Source organism: Takifugu rubripes, chromosome 11 (assembly GCF_901000725.2).
Source record: "Takifugu rubripes chromosome 11, fTakRub1.2, whole genome shotgun sequence".
In the NCBI taxonomy this organism is placed as follows: Eukaryota; Metazoa; Chordata; class Actinopteri; order Tetraodontiformes; family Tetraodontidae; genus Takifugu; species Takifugu rubripes.
In genome coordinates this window covers 1-9,652 of record NC_042295.1, presented here as the reverse complement: position 1 = coordinate 9,652, position 9,652 = coordinate 1, and the positions used below count along the sequence as shown (strand labels likewise).

The 9,652-nt window shown below is 48.4% G+C and overlaps 1 long non-coding RNA gene across 2 annotated transcripts; it reads left to right on the top strand.

The window, feature by feature from the left end:
- The first annotated feature begins 214 nt into the window (after nt 1-214).
- On the top strand, nt 215-7,394 carry LOC115251599 (uncharacterized). 2 transcript variants are annotated; one of them, XR_003890140.1, is made up of 4 exons: nt 215-584; nt 741-794; nt 3,070-3,186; nt 7,333-7,394. It is a non-coding gene; the product is annotated as an uncharacterized lncRNA (long non-coding RNA). The 2 variants fall into 2 exon arrangements; XR_003890139.1 differs by having other exon boundaries at nt 3,067-3,186.
- Nucleotides 7,395-9,652: the final 2,258 nt, after the last annotated feature.

Genomic DNA, 9,652 nt, shown 5'->3' with positions numbered 1-9,652 from the left:
GGGTTCGGGTTGGAGTTGGGTTAGGGTTGGGGTTCAGGGTTTGGGTTACAACTTTCTGTGCACTGGCCTACTGATCGGACTGATGGCAAGGTGTGCAGGTCATAGTTGTCTCTCAATAGGAGTCAGGGTTCGAGGCCGGGTGTGGGTGGGGAGGGGGAGAGGGGGAGGAGGAGAGCAGGTTAATCCAGTCAGATTATAAATAAAATTTAAATTAATATAAATAAAAATAAATTAGAAATAAAATAGAGAAAACGAAGTTGTGTAATAAAAGCAGGGTAGAAGATAAATAAGTCGATCAATAGGTAGATAAGAGACTGGTTCGGCTTGTAAGAATATTAAGTTGTTTAAATTGGCTGACTGGGAAAGATGAGTTCTATGGGTGTTCATTGAGGCCATGTGGTGTCTTTGTGCCTAATTTGTTGATCCATATGCGTTCCGCTCTCCTCCTCTGTCCCACTGTCCAGCAGTTATTGGTTTCCAGCCCCGAGATGATAAGGTGGCTGACTGGATGTTCTTGGAAGTGCCGGACAAGGGTGGTGCCAAGTCGACTTCCTGCTATATTGTACAGGTGCTGTGTTAAACGGGTATGTATGGAATTTTGTGTTTCACCTATATAATGTTTGTTGCAGAGGGTGCATGTGATGATGTAGACTACGTTGGTGGAATGGATGGAAGTGAGGCCTAGCGTGGGGAACCCTGTACCAGTGTATGTGTTTTGAATGAATTTTCTGTTTCGGTAGTGTTGGCTATGTCTGGGTCGGGGTGTGATGAATTGGTCCGGGAATTTGGATGTGGTGAGTATGGAATGGAGGTTTCTGTTTTTTCTGTGTGCTAGGATGATCTTGTGGTTATGGAAGGCCGGATGTTGGTGTAGTATGGTTGAAAAGTTTTGTTTATTGGTGTACTGTAGGGTTGTGGTTCTATGTGAAAAAGTAGAAATGAATGGTATGATTTGTGATTTCTGTGGGAAGGCTGAGGTCTGTGGGTCCGGGACTCTCCCTGAATTGCCCTCTATGTTTGTGGGTGTGTTAGGGTTAGGGTTAGGGGTAGGAGGGGGGTTGGGGTGAGGGTTGGGGTTAGGGTTAGGGTTAGGGGGGTTGGGGTTAGGGTTAGGGCTGGGGGTAGGGTTAGGGTTGGGGTTAGGGTTGGGAAGAAGGTGGGGGTTGGGGTTAGGGTTAGGGTTGGGGGGTAGGGTTAGGGAGAAGGTTAGGTTTAGGGTTCAGGTTAGGGTTAGGGTTAGGGAGAAGGTTGGGGTTAGGGTAAGGAGGGGTGTTGGGGTTAGGGTTAGGGAGAAGGTTGGGGTTAGGGTAAGAAGGGGTGTTGGGGTTAGGGTTAGGGAGAAGGTTGGGGTTAGGGTAAGGAGGGGTGTTGGGGTTAGGGTTAGGGAGAAGGTTGGGGTTAGGGTAAAGAGGGGTATTGGGGTAGGGGTTTGGGTTGGGGTTTGGAGGAAGGTGAAGGTTGGGGTTAGGAGTGGTTTTGGGGTTGGGCTTGGGGGTAGGGTTAGGGTTAGGGAGAGAGTTGGGGTTAGGGTTAGGAGGGGGGTTGGGGTTAGGGTTAGGGTTGTGAAGAGGGTGGGGGTTAGGGTTAGGATTGGGATTGGGGTTGGGGTCAGGAGGAGAGGTGAGGTTAGGTTTATGGGAAGTGATTGTGATGAGGTCAGTGACTGAGTGTAGTGGTAGGGAAATAGGTGTTGTAGTGAGGTGTCCAGAATGAGTGGGAGCGAGAGAGGCCAGTGTGTCGTACTTAGGGTTAGGGTTAGGGTTAGGGTTGGAGTTAGGGTTGGAGTTAGGGTTAGGGTTGGAGTTAGGGTTAGGGTTAGCATTAGGGTTAGGGTTAGGGTTGGAGTTAGGGTTAAGGTTTGGGTTAGGGTTAGGGTTGGAGTTAGGGTTAAGGTTTGGGTTAGGGTAAATCACTGGACAGTGTGGAGGGACTCGCCTCCTGAAGGACTCAGTAAAGGCCACCTCAGGAGCCTTTTCTGGGCCCCCCAGTCAGGCTGGAGAACCTTCAAACAGCCCAAAATGAGCTGGATCTTTGCTGCCATCTCACCCTGCTGCACCTCAGTGCTCCACCTGAGCTGAGCGCCAGCTGGGAGAAGGTTCCCTGAGCCTCCCTGCTGAAGTAACCAGGAGGGTTAGGGTTAGGGTTAGGGTTAGGGTTAGGGTTAGAGTTGGAGTTGGAGTTGGAGTTGGAGTTGGAGTTAGGGTTAGGGTTGGAGTTAAGGTTAGGGTTAGGCTTGGAGTTAGGGTTAGGGTTAGGGTTGGAGTTATGGTTAGGGTTAGGGATGGAGTTAAGGTTAGGGTTAGGCTTGGAGTTAGGATTAGGGTTGGAGTTATGGTTAGGGTTAAGGTTAGCATTAAGTTTAGGGTTAGGGTTAGTATTAGGGTTAGGGTTTGGGTTAGGGTTAGGGTTGGGGTTGGGGTTAGGGTTGGGGTTGGAGTTAGGGTTTGGGTTTGGGTTGGGGTTGGGGTTAGGGTTGGAGTTAGGGTTAGCATTAGGGTTAGGGTTGGAGTTAGGGTTAGGGTTAGGGTTAGGGTTAGGGATGGAGTTACGGTTATGGTTAAGGTTAGCATTAAGTTCAGCATTAGGTTTAGCATTAGGGTTAGGGTTAGCATTAGGGTTAGGGTTAGGGTTGGAGTTGGGTTAGGGTTGGGGTTCAGGGTTTGGGTTACAACTTTCTGTGCACTGGCCTACTGATCGGACTGATGGCAAGGTGTGCAGGTCAGAGTTGTCTCTCAATAGGAGTCAGGGTTCGAGGCCGGGTGTGGGGGGGGGGAAGAGGGGGAGGAGGAGAGCAGGTTAATCCAGTCAGATTAAAAATAAAATTAAAAATAAATTAGAATTAAAGTAGAGAAAACGAAGTTGTGTAATAAAAGCAGGGTAGAAGATAAATAAGTCGATCAATAGGTAGATAAGAGACTGGTTCGGCTTGTAAGAATATTAAGTTGTTTAAATTGGCTGACTGGGAAAGATAAGTTCTAGGGATGTTCATTGAGGCCATGTGGTGTCTTTGTGCCTAATTTGTTGATCCATATGCGTTCCGCTCTCCTCCTCTGTCCCACTGTCCAGCAGTTATTGGTTTCCAGCACCGAGATGATAAGGTGGCTGACTGGATGTTCTTGGAAGTGCCGGACAAGGGTGGTGCCAAGTCGACTTCCTGCTATATTGTACAGGTGCTGTGTTAGACGGGTATGTATGGAATTTTGTGTTTCACCTATATAATGTTTATTGCAGAGGGTGCATGTGATGATGTAGACTACGTTGGTGGAATGGATGGAAGTGAGGCCTAGCGTGGGGAACCCTGTACCAGTGTATGTGTTTTGAATGAATTTTCTGTTTTGGTAGTGTTGGCTATGTCTGGGTCGGGGTGTGATGAATTGGTCCGGGAATTTGGATGTGGTGAGTATGGAATGGAGGTTTCTGTTTTTTCTGTGTGCTAGGATGATCTTGTGGTTATAGAAGGCCGGATGTTGGTGTAGTATGGTTGAAAAGTTTTGTTTATTGGTGTACTGTAGGGTTGTGGTTCTATGTGAAAAAGTAGAAATGAATGGTATGATTGTGATTTCTGTGGGAAGGCTGAGGTCTGTGGGTCCGGGACTCTCCCTGAATTGCCCTCTATGTTTGTGGGTGTGTTAGGGTTAGGGGTAGGAGGGGGGTTGGGGTGAGGGTTGGGGTTAGGAAGGAGGTTGGGGGTGGGGTTAGGGAGGAGGTGGGGGTTAGGTTTAGGGGGGTTGGGGTTAGGGTTAGGGCTGGGGGTAGGGTTAGGGTTAGGGTTAGGGTTTGGAAAAGTGCTGGGTTTGGGGTTAGGGTTGGGCTTGGGGGTAGGGTTAGGGAAAAGGTTGGGGTTAGGGTTAGGAGGGGTATTGGGGTTAGGGTTGGGCTTGGGGGTAGGGTTAGGGAAAAGGTTGGGGTTAGGGTTAGGAGGGGTATTGGGGTTAGTGTTGGGAAGAAGGTGGGGGTTGGGGTTAGGGTTAGGGTTGGGGGTAGGGTTAGGGAGAAGGTTAGGTTTAGGGTTCAGGTTAGGGTTAGGGAGAAGGTTGGGGTTAGGGTAAAGATGGGTGTTGGGGTTGGGGTTAGGGTTAGGGAGAAGGTTGGGGTTAGGGTAAAGAGGGGTATTGGGGTAGGGGTTTGGGTTGGGGTTTGGAGGAAGGTGAAGGTTGGGGTTAGGAGTGGTGTTGGGGTTGGGCTTGGGGGTAGGGTTAGGGAGAGGGTTGGGGTTAGGGTTAGGAGGGGGGTTGGGGTTAGGGTTAGGGTTGTGAAGAGGGTGGGGGTTAGGGTTAGGATTGGGATTGGGGTTGGGGTCAGGAAGAGAGGTGAGGTTAGGTTTATGGGAAGGGATTGTGATGAGGTCAGTGACTGAGTGTAGTGGTAGGGAGATAGCTGTTGTAGTAAGGTGTCCAGAATGAGTGGGAGCGAGAGAGGCCAGTGTGTCGTACTTGATGCTACGAAGGAGGCGTTTTGAGTAACCTCTTGTGCGAAGGCTTTGAAAGAGTGTGCTGGTGGCATTATGGAAATCAGTTATGTTTGAGCAGATGCGATGAAATCGGATTATCTGAGATTTAACTATAGCTTTAAAAGTGTTTTGGGTGATAGCTAGATTTATGGAGAAGGGCGTGAGTGTCTGTTGGTTTGAAATAAACTTTTGTCTGTAATGTTTTGTGTGTTGCCTGGGTGATGTTGAAGAAAACAGTGGTGTCCAAAAAGTTAATTTCTTGCGTGTCTATTGTGTGTTTGAGTTTGATGGATGGATGATGGTTTTTGAGGGTGTTAATGAATTCCATGAATTGTGGGATGGTATATGTCCAGATGCCGAAAACATCGTCCAGGTATCGGAGGTAAAGAATTGGTCGGAGGGGGCATTTGCTGAGGGCTTCTCGCTCCCACTCACTCATGTAGAGGTTCGCGTATGAAGGGGCAAATCTTTGGCCCATGGCTGTTCCATGTGTTTGTAAATAGTATTGTTGGTTGAATAGGAAGTCATTATTCTTGAGGCAGAGTTCTATTAACTGTAGTAATTCTTTGTCCGGTCTAGTGGGGTCTGGATGTTGGTTGAATATTCTATGTAGTGCCTGTAAGCCAAGTGTAGTGTCTATGTTAGTGTATAAACTGTCTATGTCTAATGTAAAAAGGATGGAATGTGTCGGAACAGCCATGGGTTGAATGGTGCTGATGAAATGGTAGGTGTCTTTGATGTAACTGGGGTGAAGGGTGGAGAGGGGGCCTAGAAAATGATCGATGTGTTGGGAGAGATGATAGGTGGCGCTATTGCAGTCTGAGACGATTGGTCGGCCGGGAGGAACCTCAAAGGGGATGGTCCAGGTATCCGGTGGCTTGTGAATTTTCGGGAGCAGGTAGAAATATCGTGGACGTGGATTGTCTGGTCCAAAGAGGTATTGTTTCTGTTTGGCAGTGATGTATCTTTTATTGTAGAGTGTCTGAATTATAGTTCTGAGTTATTGCTGTATTTGGGGTTGGATTGTATCTGGCAGAGGTGTGTAGTGGTTTCTATTGGCTAGTTGTCGGTTCGCTTCCGTGAGGTATTGTTGTCGGTCCATGATGACCACCTTGCTTCCTTTATCGCTGGTTTTATGATGATGTTGGGGGTTGTGAGAAAGTTGTGTCAGGGCTGTGCGTTCTAAGTTTGATATGTTATCCTTAATGTCTGTAACTAGTGTAGTGTGTTTGAGGGCTTGTGTGTTTGTATGGATGAGTTTCTTGGTGAGGTGGTGTATTGTATTTGATTCCGGCCCCCAGTGTGACGGGTAAGTGAATTTAATGGGGTTGTTTTTGGGGGTGGAGGTGGAAGTAGTCAATTAATTTGATTTTTCTGTGAAAGTTGTATAGGTCCTTTGAAGCTCCTCCCGGTCGAACTTGGTGGGGTGGGGAATGAAAGAGAGGCCTCGTTCTAAAAGTTTTCGTTGGTGGATGGATGGGGTGAAGAGGGTGGATAAGTTTAAGATGTTGGAGGAGGAGTCCCAGCCCAGGCCTATTCTGTTCACTGGTTTTGTTTTGTTTTGAGGGTTGGGATTAGGGTTGGAGTTAGGGTTAGGTTTAGCATTAGCATCAAGGTTAGCATTAGCATTAGGGTTAGCATTAGCATTAGGGTTGGGGTTAGGGTTAGGGTTGGAGTTAGGGTTGGGGTTAGGGTTAGGGTTGGAGTTAGGGTTAGGGTTAGGGTTAGCATTAGGGTTAGGGTTAGGGTTAGGGTTGGAGTTAGGGTTAGGGTTAGGGTTAGCATTAGGGTTAGGGTTAGGGTTAGCATTAGGGTTAGGGTTAGGGTTGGAGTTAGGGTTAGGGTTAGGGTTAGTAATATTAAGAAAGGTCTAATGTGCATGTGTGTGTGTCTGTGTGTGAGAGAGTGTGAGATTGGGTTAGGGTGCACTTACGCACATACACGCGCACTTACGCGCATACACGCGCACATAAGCGCACATTCGCGCACACTCGAACGTAATGTTTTTTAACGTAATATTTAGAAAGGTCTAATGTGCATGTGTGTGTGTGTGTCTGTGTGTGAGTGAGTGAGTGTTAGATTGAGTGAGTGTGTAAGTGAATGAGTTCCTAAAGCACACACGCGCACTTACGCGCATAAACGCGCACTTAAGCGCACACGCGCGCACATAAGCGCACATTCGCGCACACGCGCGCACATAAGCGCACATTCGCGCACGCGCGCGCACACTCGAACGTAATGTTTTTAACGTAATATTTAGAAAGGTCTAATGTGCATGTGTGTGTGTGTGTCTGTGTGTGAGTGAGTGAGTGTGAGAATGAGTGAGAGAGTGTGAGATTGAGTGAGTGTGTAAGTGAATGAGTTCCTAAAGCACACACGCGCGTCACTGACTCCCCCACTCGGTTGATAAATGTTAATGGGGCTGTTCTTGCTGCAGTTTGCTGCCGCCTGGCGTCAGTGGGTCGCGTTGCCCCAGCGGGAACCCTTCACGGAGTGGTGGCGCCACCAAACACAGTCGGCACGGACTATCTCGCTTACTGGACCCACGGCTGCTTTGGCTCCGCCCTTTAGTTCGGGACTCTCTCCTGTTCGCTCTCTCTCTCTCTCTCGCTTTCTCCCCTCGCTCGGAGAAACGGCGCTGACACGTCGTGGTGCCGCCGAAGCGACCACGGAGTTATTGCCTTCATTTTAGACTCTTAACAGCGTGTAAATTGTATCATCAACCTATATTTACTCTTTTTAGGTTTTGTTTCTTTTCGTTTCTTAGTTGACGTTGTGTTCTTTTAGACGATCTGGTCACAATTTATTTGCCTGTCTGTGTGAGGTGTGTGTGTGTGCGTGTGTGCTCGTCGCGTCTAATTGTTCCTTTTCTTTGTGGACAGGTGCTGTGGGCCACGGCGGGGACCCAACCCCTGGTGGAGGGCGTTTTCATCACACCCCCCGTTTGTGGTTTTGTTTGCAGTAGCACGGGTGTTTTAGTTTGTTTATCTCCCCTAATTGAGTTTTACCTGCTGGTGGGGCCCCAGCCCTGTCCACCCCCTTTTGTTAATTTAACTTTTATACAGCCCGAGTTATATTTTGTTGAGTATTGGATTAAATAAAATTGTAGTGCATAACCCTCGATCCCGTCTCTGCCTCTGGAATAGAACTTATCTGCGCGTGCCTGTTCTCCGGTTAATTCCTGGGGTGAAATTCCCCAGGTGGCGTTGTCGTCACCCGTTCCCCCTCTCCCCACCCCGCCACACATGGTTGCACGTAATGTTTTTTAACGTAATATTTGGAAAGGTCTAATGTGCATGTGTGTGTGTCTGTGTGGTGAGTGAGTGTGAGATTGAGTGAGTGTGTAGTGATTAAGTTCCGCAAGCGCACACATGCGCACTTACGCGCACATAAGCGCACACGCTCGGCACACTCGAACATAATGTTTTTTTTAACGTAATATTTGGAAAGGTATATTGTGCATGTGTGTGTTTCTGCGTGTGAGTGAGTGTGAGAATGAGTGAGAGAGTGTGAGATTGAGTGAGTGTGTAAGTGAATGAGTTCCTAAAGCACACGCGCGCACATAAGCGCACATTCGCGCACACTCGAACGTAATGTTTTTTAACGTAATATTTTGAAAGCTGTAATGCGCATGTGTGAGTGTCTGTGTGTGAGTGAGTGTGAGATTGAGTGTTGTAAGTAACTGAGTTCCTAAAGCACACACGCGCACACGTGCGCACTTACGCGCACATTCGCGCAGACTCGAACGTAATGTTTTTTAACGTAATATTTAGAAAGGTCTAATGTGCATGTGTGGTGTGTCTGTGTGTGAGTGAGTGTGAGAATGAGTGAGAGAGTGTGAGATTGAGTGAGTGTGTAAGTGAATGAGTTCCTAAAGCACACACGCGCACTTACGCGCATACACGCGCACTTACGCGCACACGCGCGCACATAAGCGCACATTCGCGCGCACATTCGCGCACGCGCGCGCACACTCGAACGTAATGTTTTTAACGTAATATTTAGAAAGGTCTAATGTGCATGTGTGTGTGTCTGTGTGTGAGTGAGTGTGAGATTGAGTGAGTGTGTAAGTGAATGAGTTCCTAAAGCACACACGCGCACTTACGCGCATACACGCGCACTTACGCGCACACGCGCGCACATAAGCGCACATTCGCGCGCACATAAGCGCACATTCGCGCACGCGCGCGCACACTCGAACGTAATGTTTTTAACGTAATATTTAGAAAGGTCTAATGTGCATGTGCATGTGTGTGTCTGTGTGTGAGTGAGTGTGAGAATGAGTGAGAGAGTGTGAGATTGAGCGAGTGTGTAAGTGAATGAGTTCCTAAAGCACACACGCGCGTCACTGACTCCCCCACTCGGTTGATAAATGTTAATGGGGCTGTTCTTGCTGCAGTTTGCTGCCGCCTGGCGTCAGTGGGTCGCGTTGCCCATCGGGAACCCTTCACGGAGTGGTGGCGCCACCAACACAGTCGGCACGGACTATCTCGCTTACTGGACCCACGGCTGCTTTGGCTCCGCCTTTAGTTCGGGACTCTCTCCTGTTCGCTCTCCGCTCTCTCTCTCTCTCTCTCGCTTTCTCCCCTCGCTCGGAGAAACGGCGCTGACACGTCGTGGTGGCCGCCGAAGCGACCACGGAGTTATTGCCTTCATTTTAGACTCTTAACAGCGTGTAATTGTATCATCAACCTATATTTACTCTTTTTAGGTTTTGTTTCTTTTCGTTTCTTAGTTGACGTTGTGTTCTTTTAGACGATCTGGTCACAATTTATTTGCCTGTCTGTGTGAGGTGTGTGTGTGTGCGTGTGTGCTCGTCGCGTCTAATTGTTCCTTTTCTTTGTGGACAGGTGCTGTGGGCCACGGCGGGGACCCAACCCCTGGTGGAGGGCGTTTTCATCACACCCCCCGTTTGTGGTTTTGTTTGCAGTAGCACGGGTGTTTTTAGTTTGTTTATCTCCCCTAATTGAGTTTTACCTGCTGGTGGGGCCCCAGCCCTGTCCACCCCTTTTGTTAATTTAACTTTTATACAGCCGAGTTATATTTTGTTTGAGTATTGGATTAAATACAAATTGTAGTGCATAACCCTCGATCCCGTCTCTGCCTCTGGAATAGAACTTATCTGCGCGTGCCTGTTCTCCGTTAATTCCTGGGGTGAAATTCCCCAGGTGGCGTTGTCGTCACCCGTTCCACCTCTCCCCA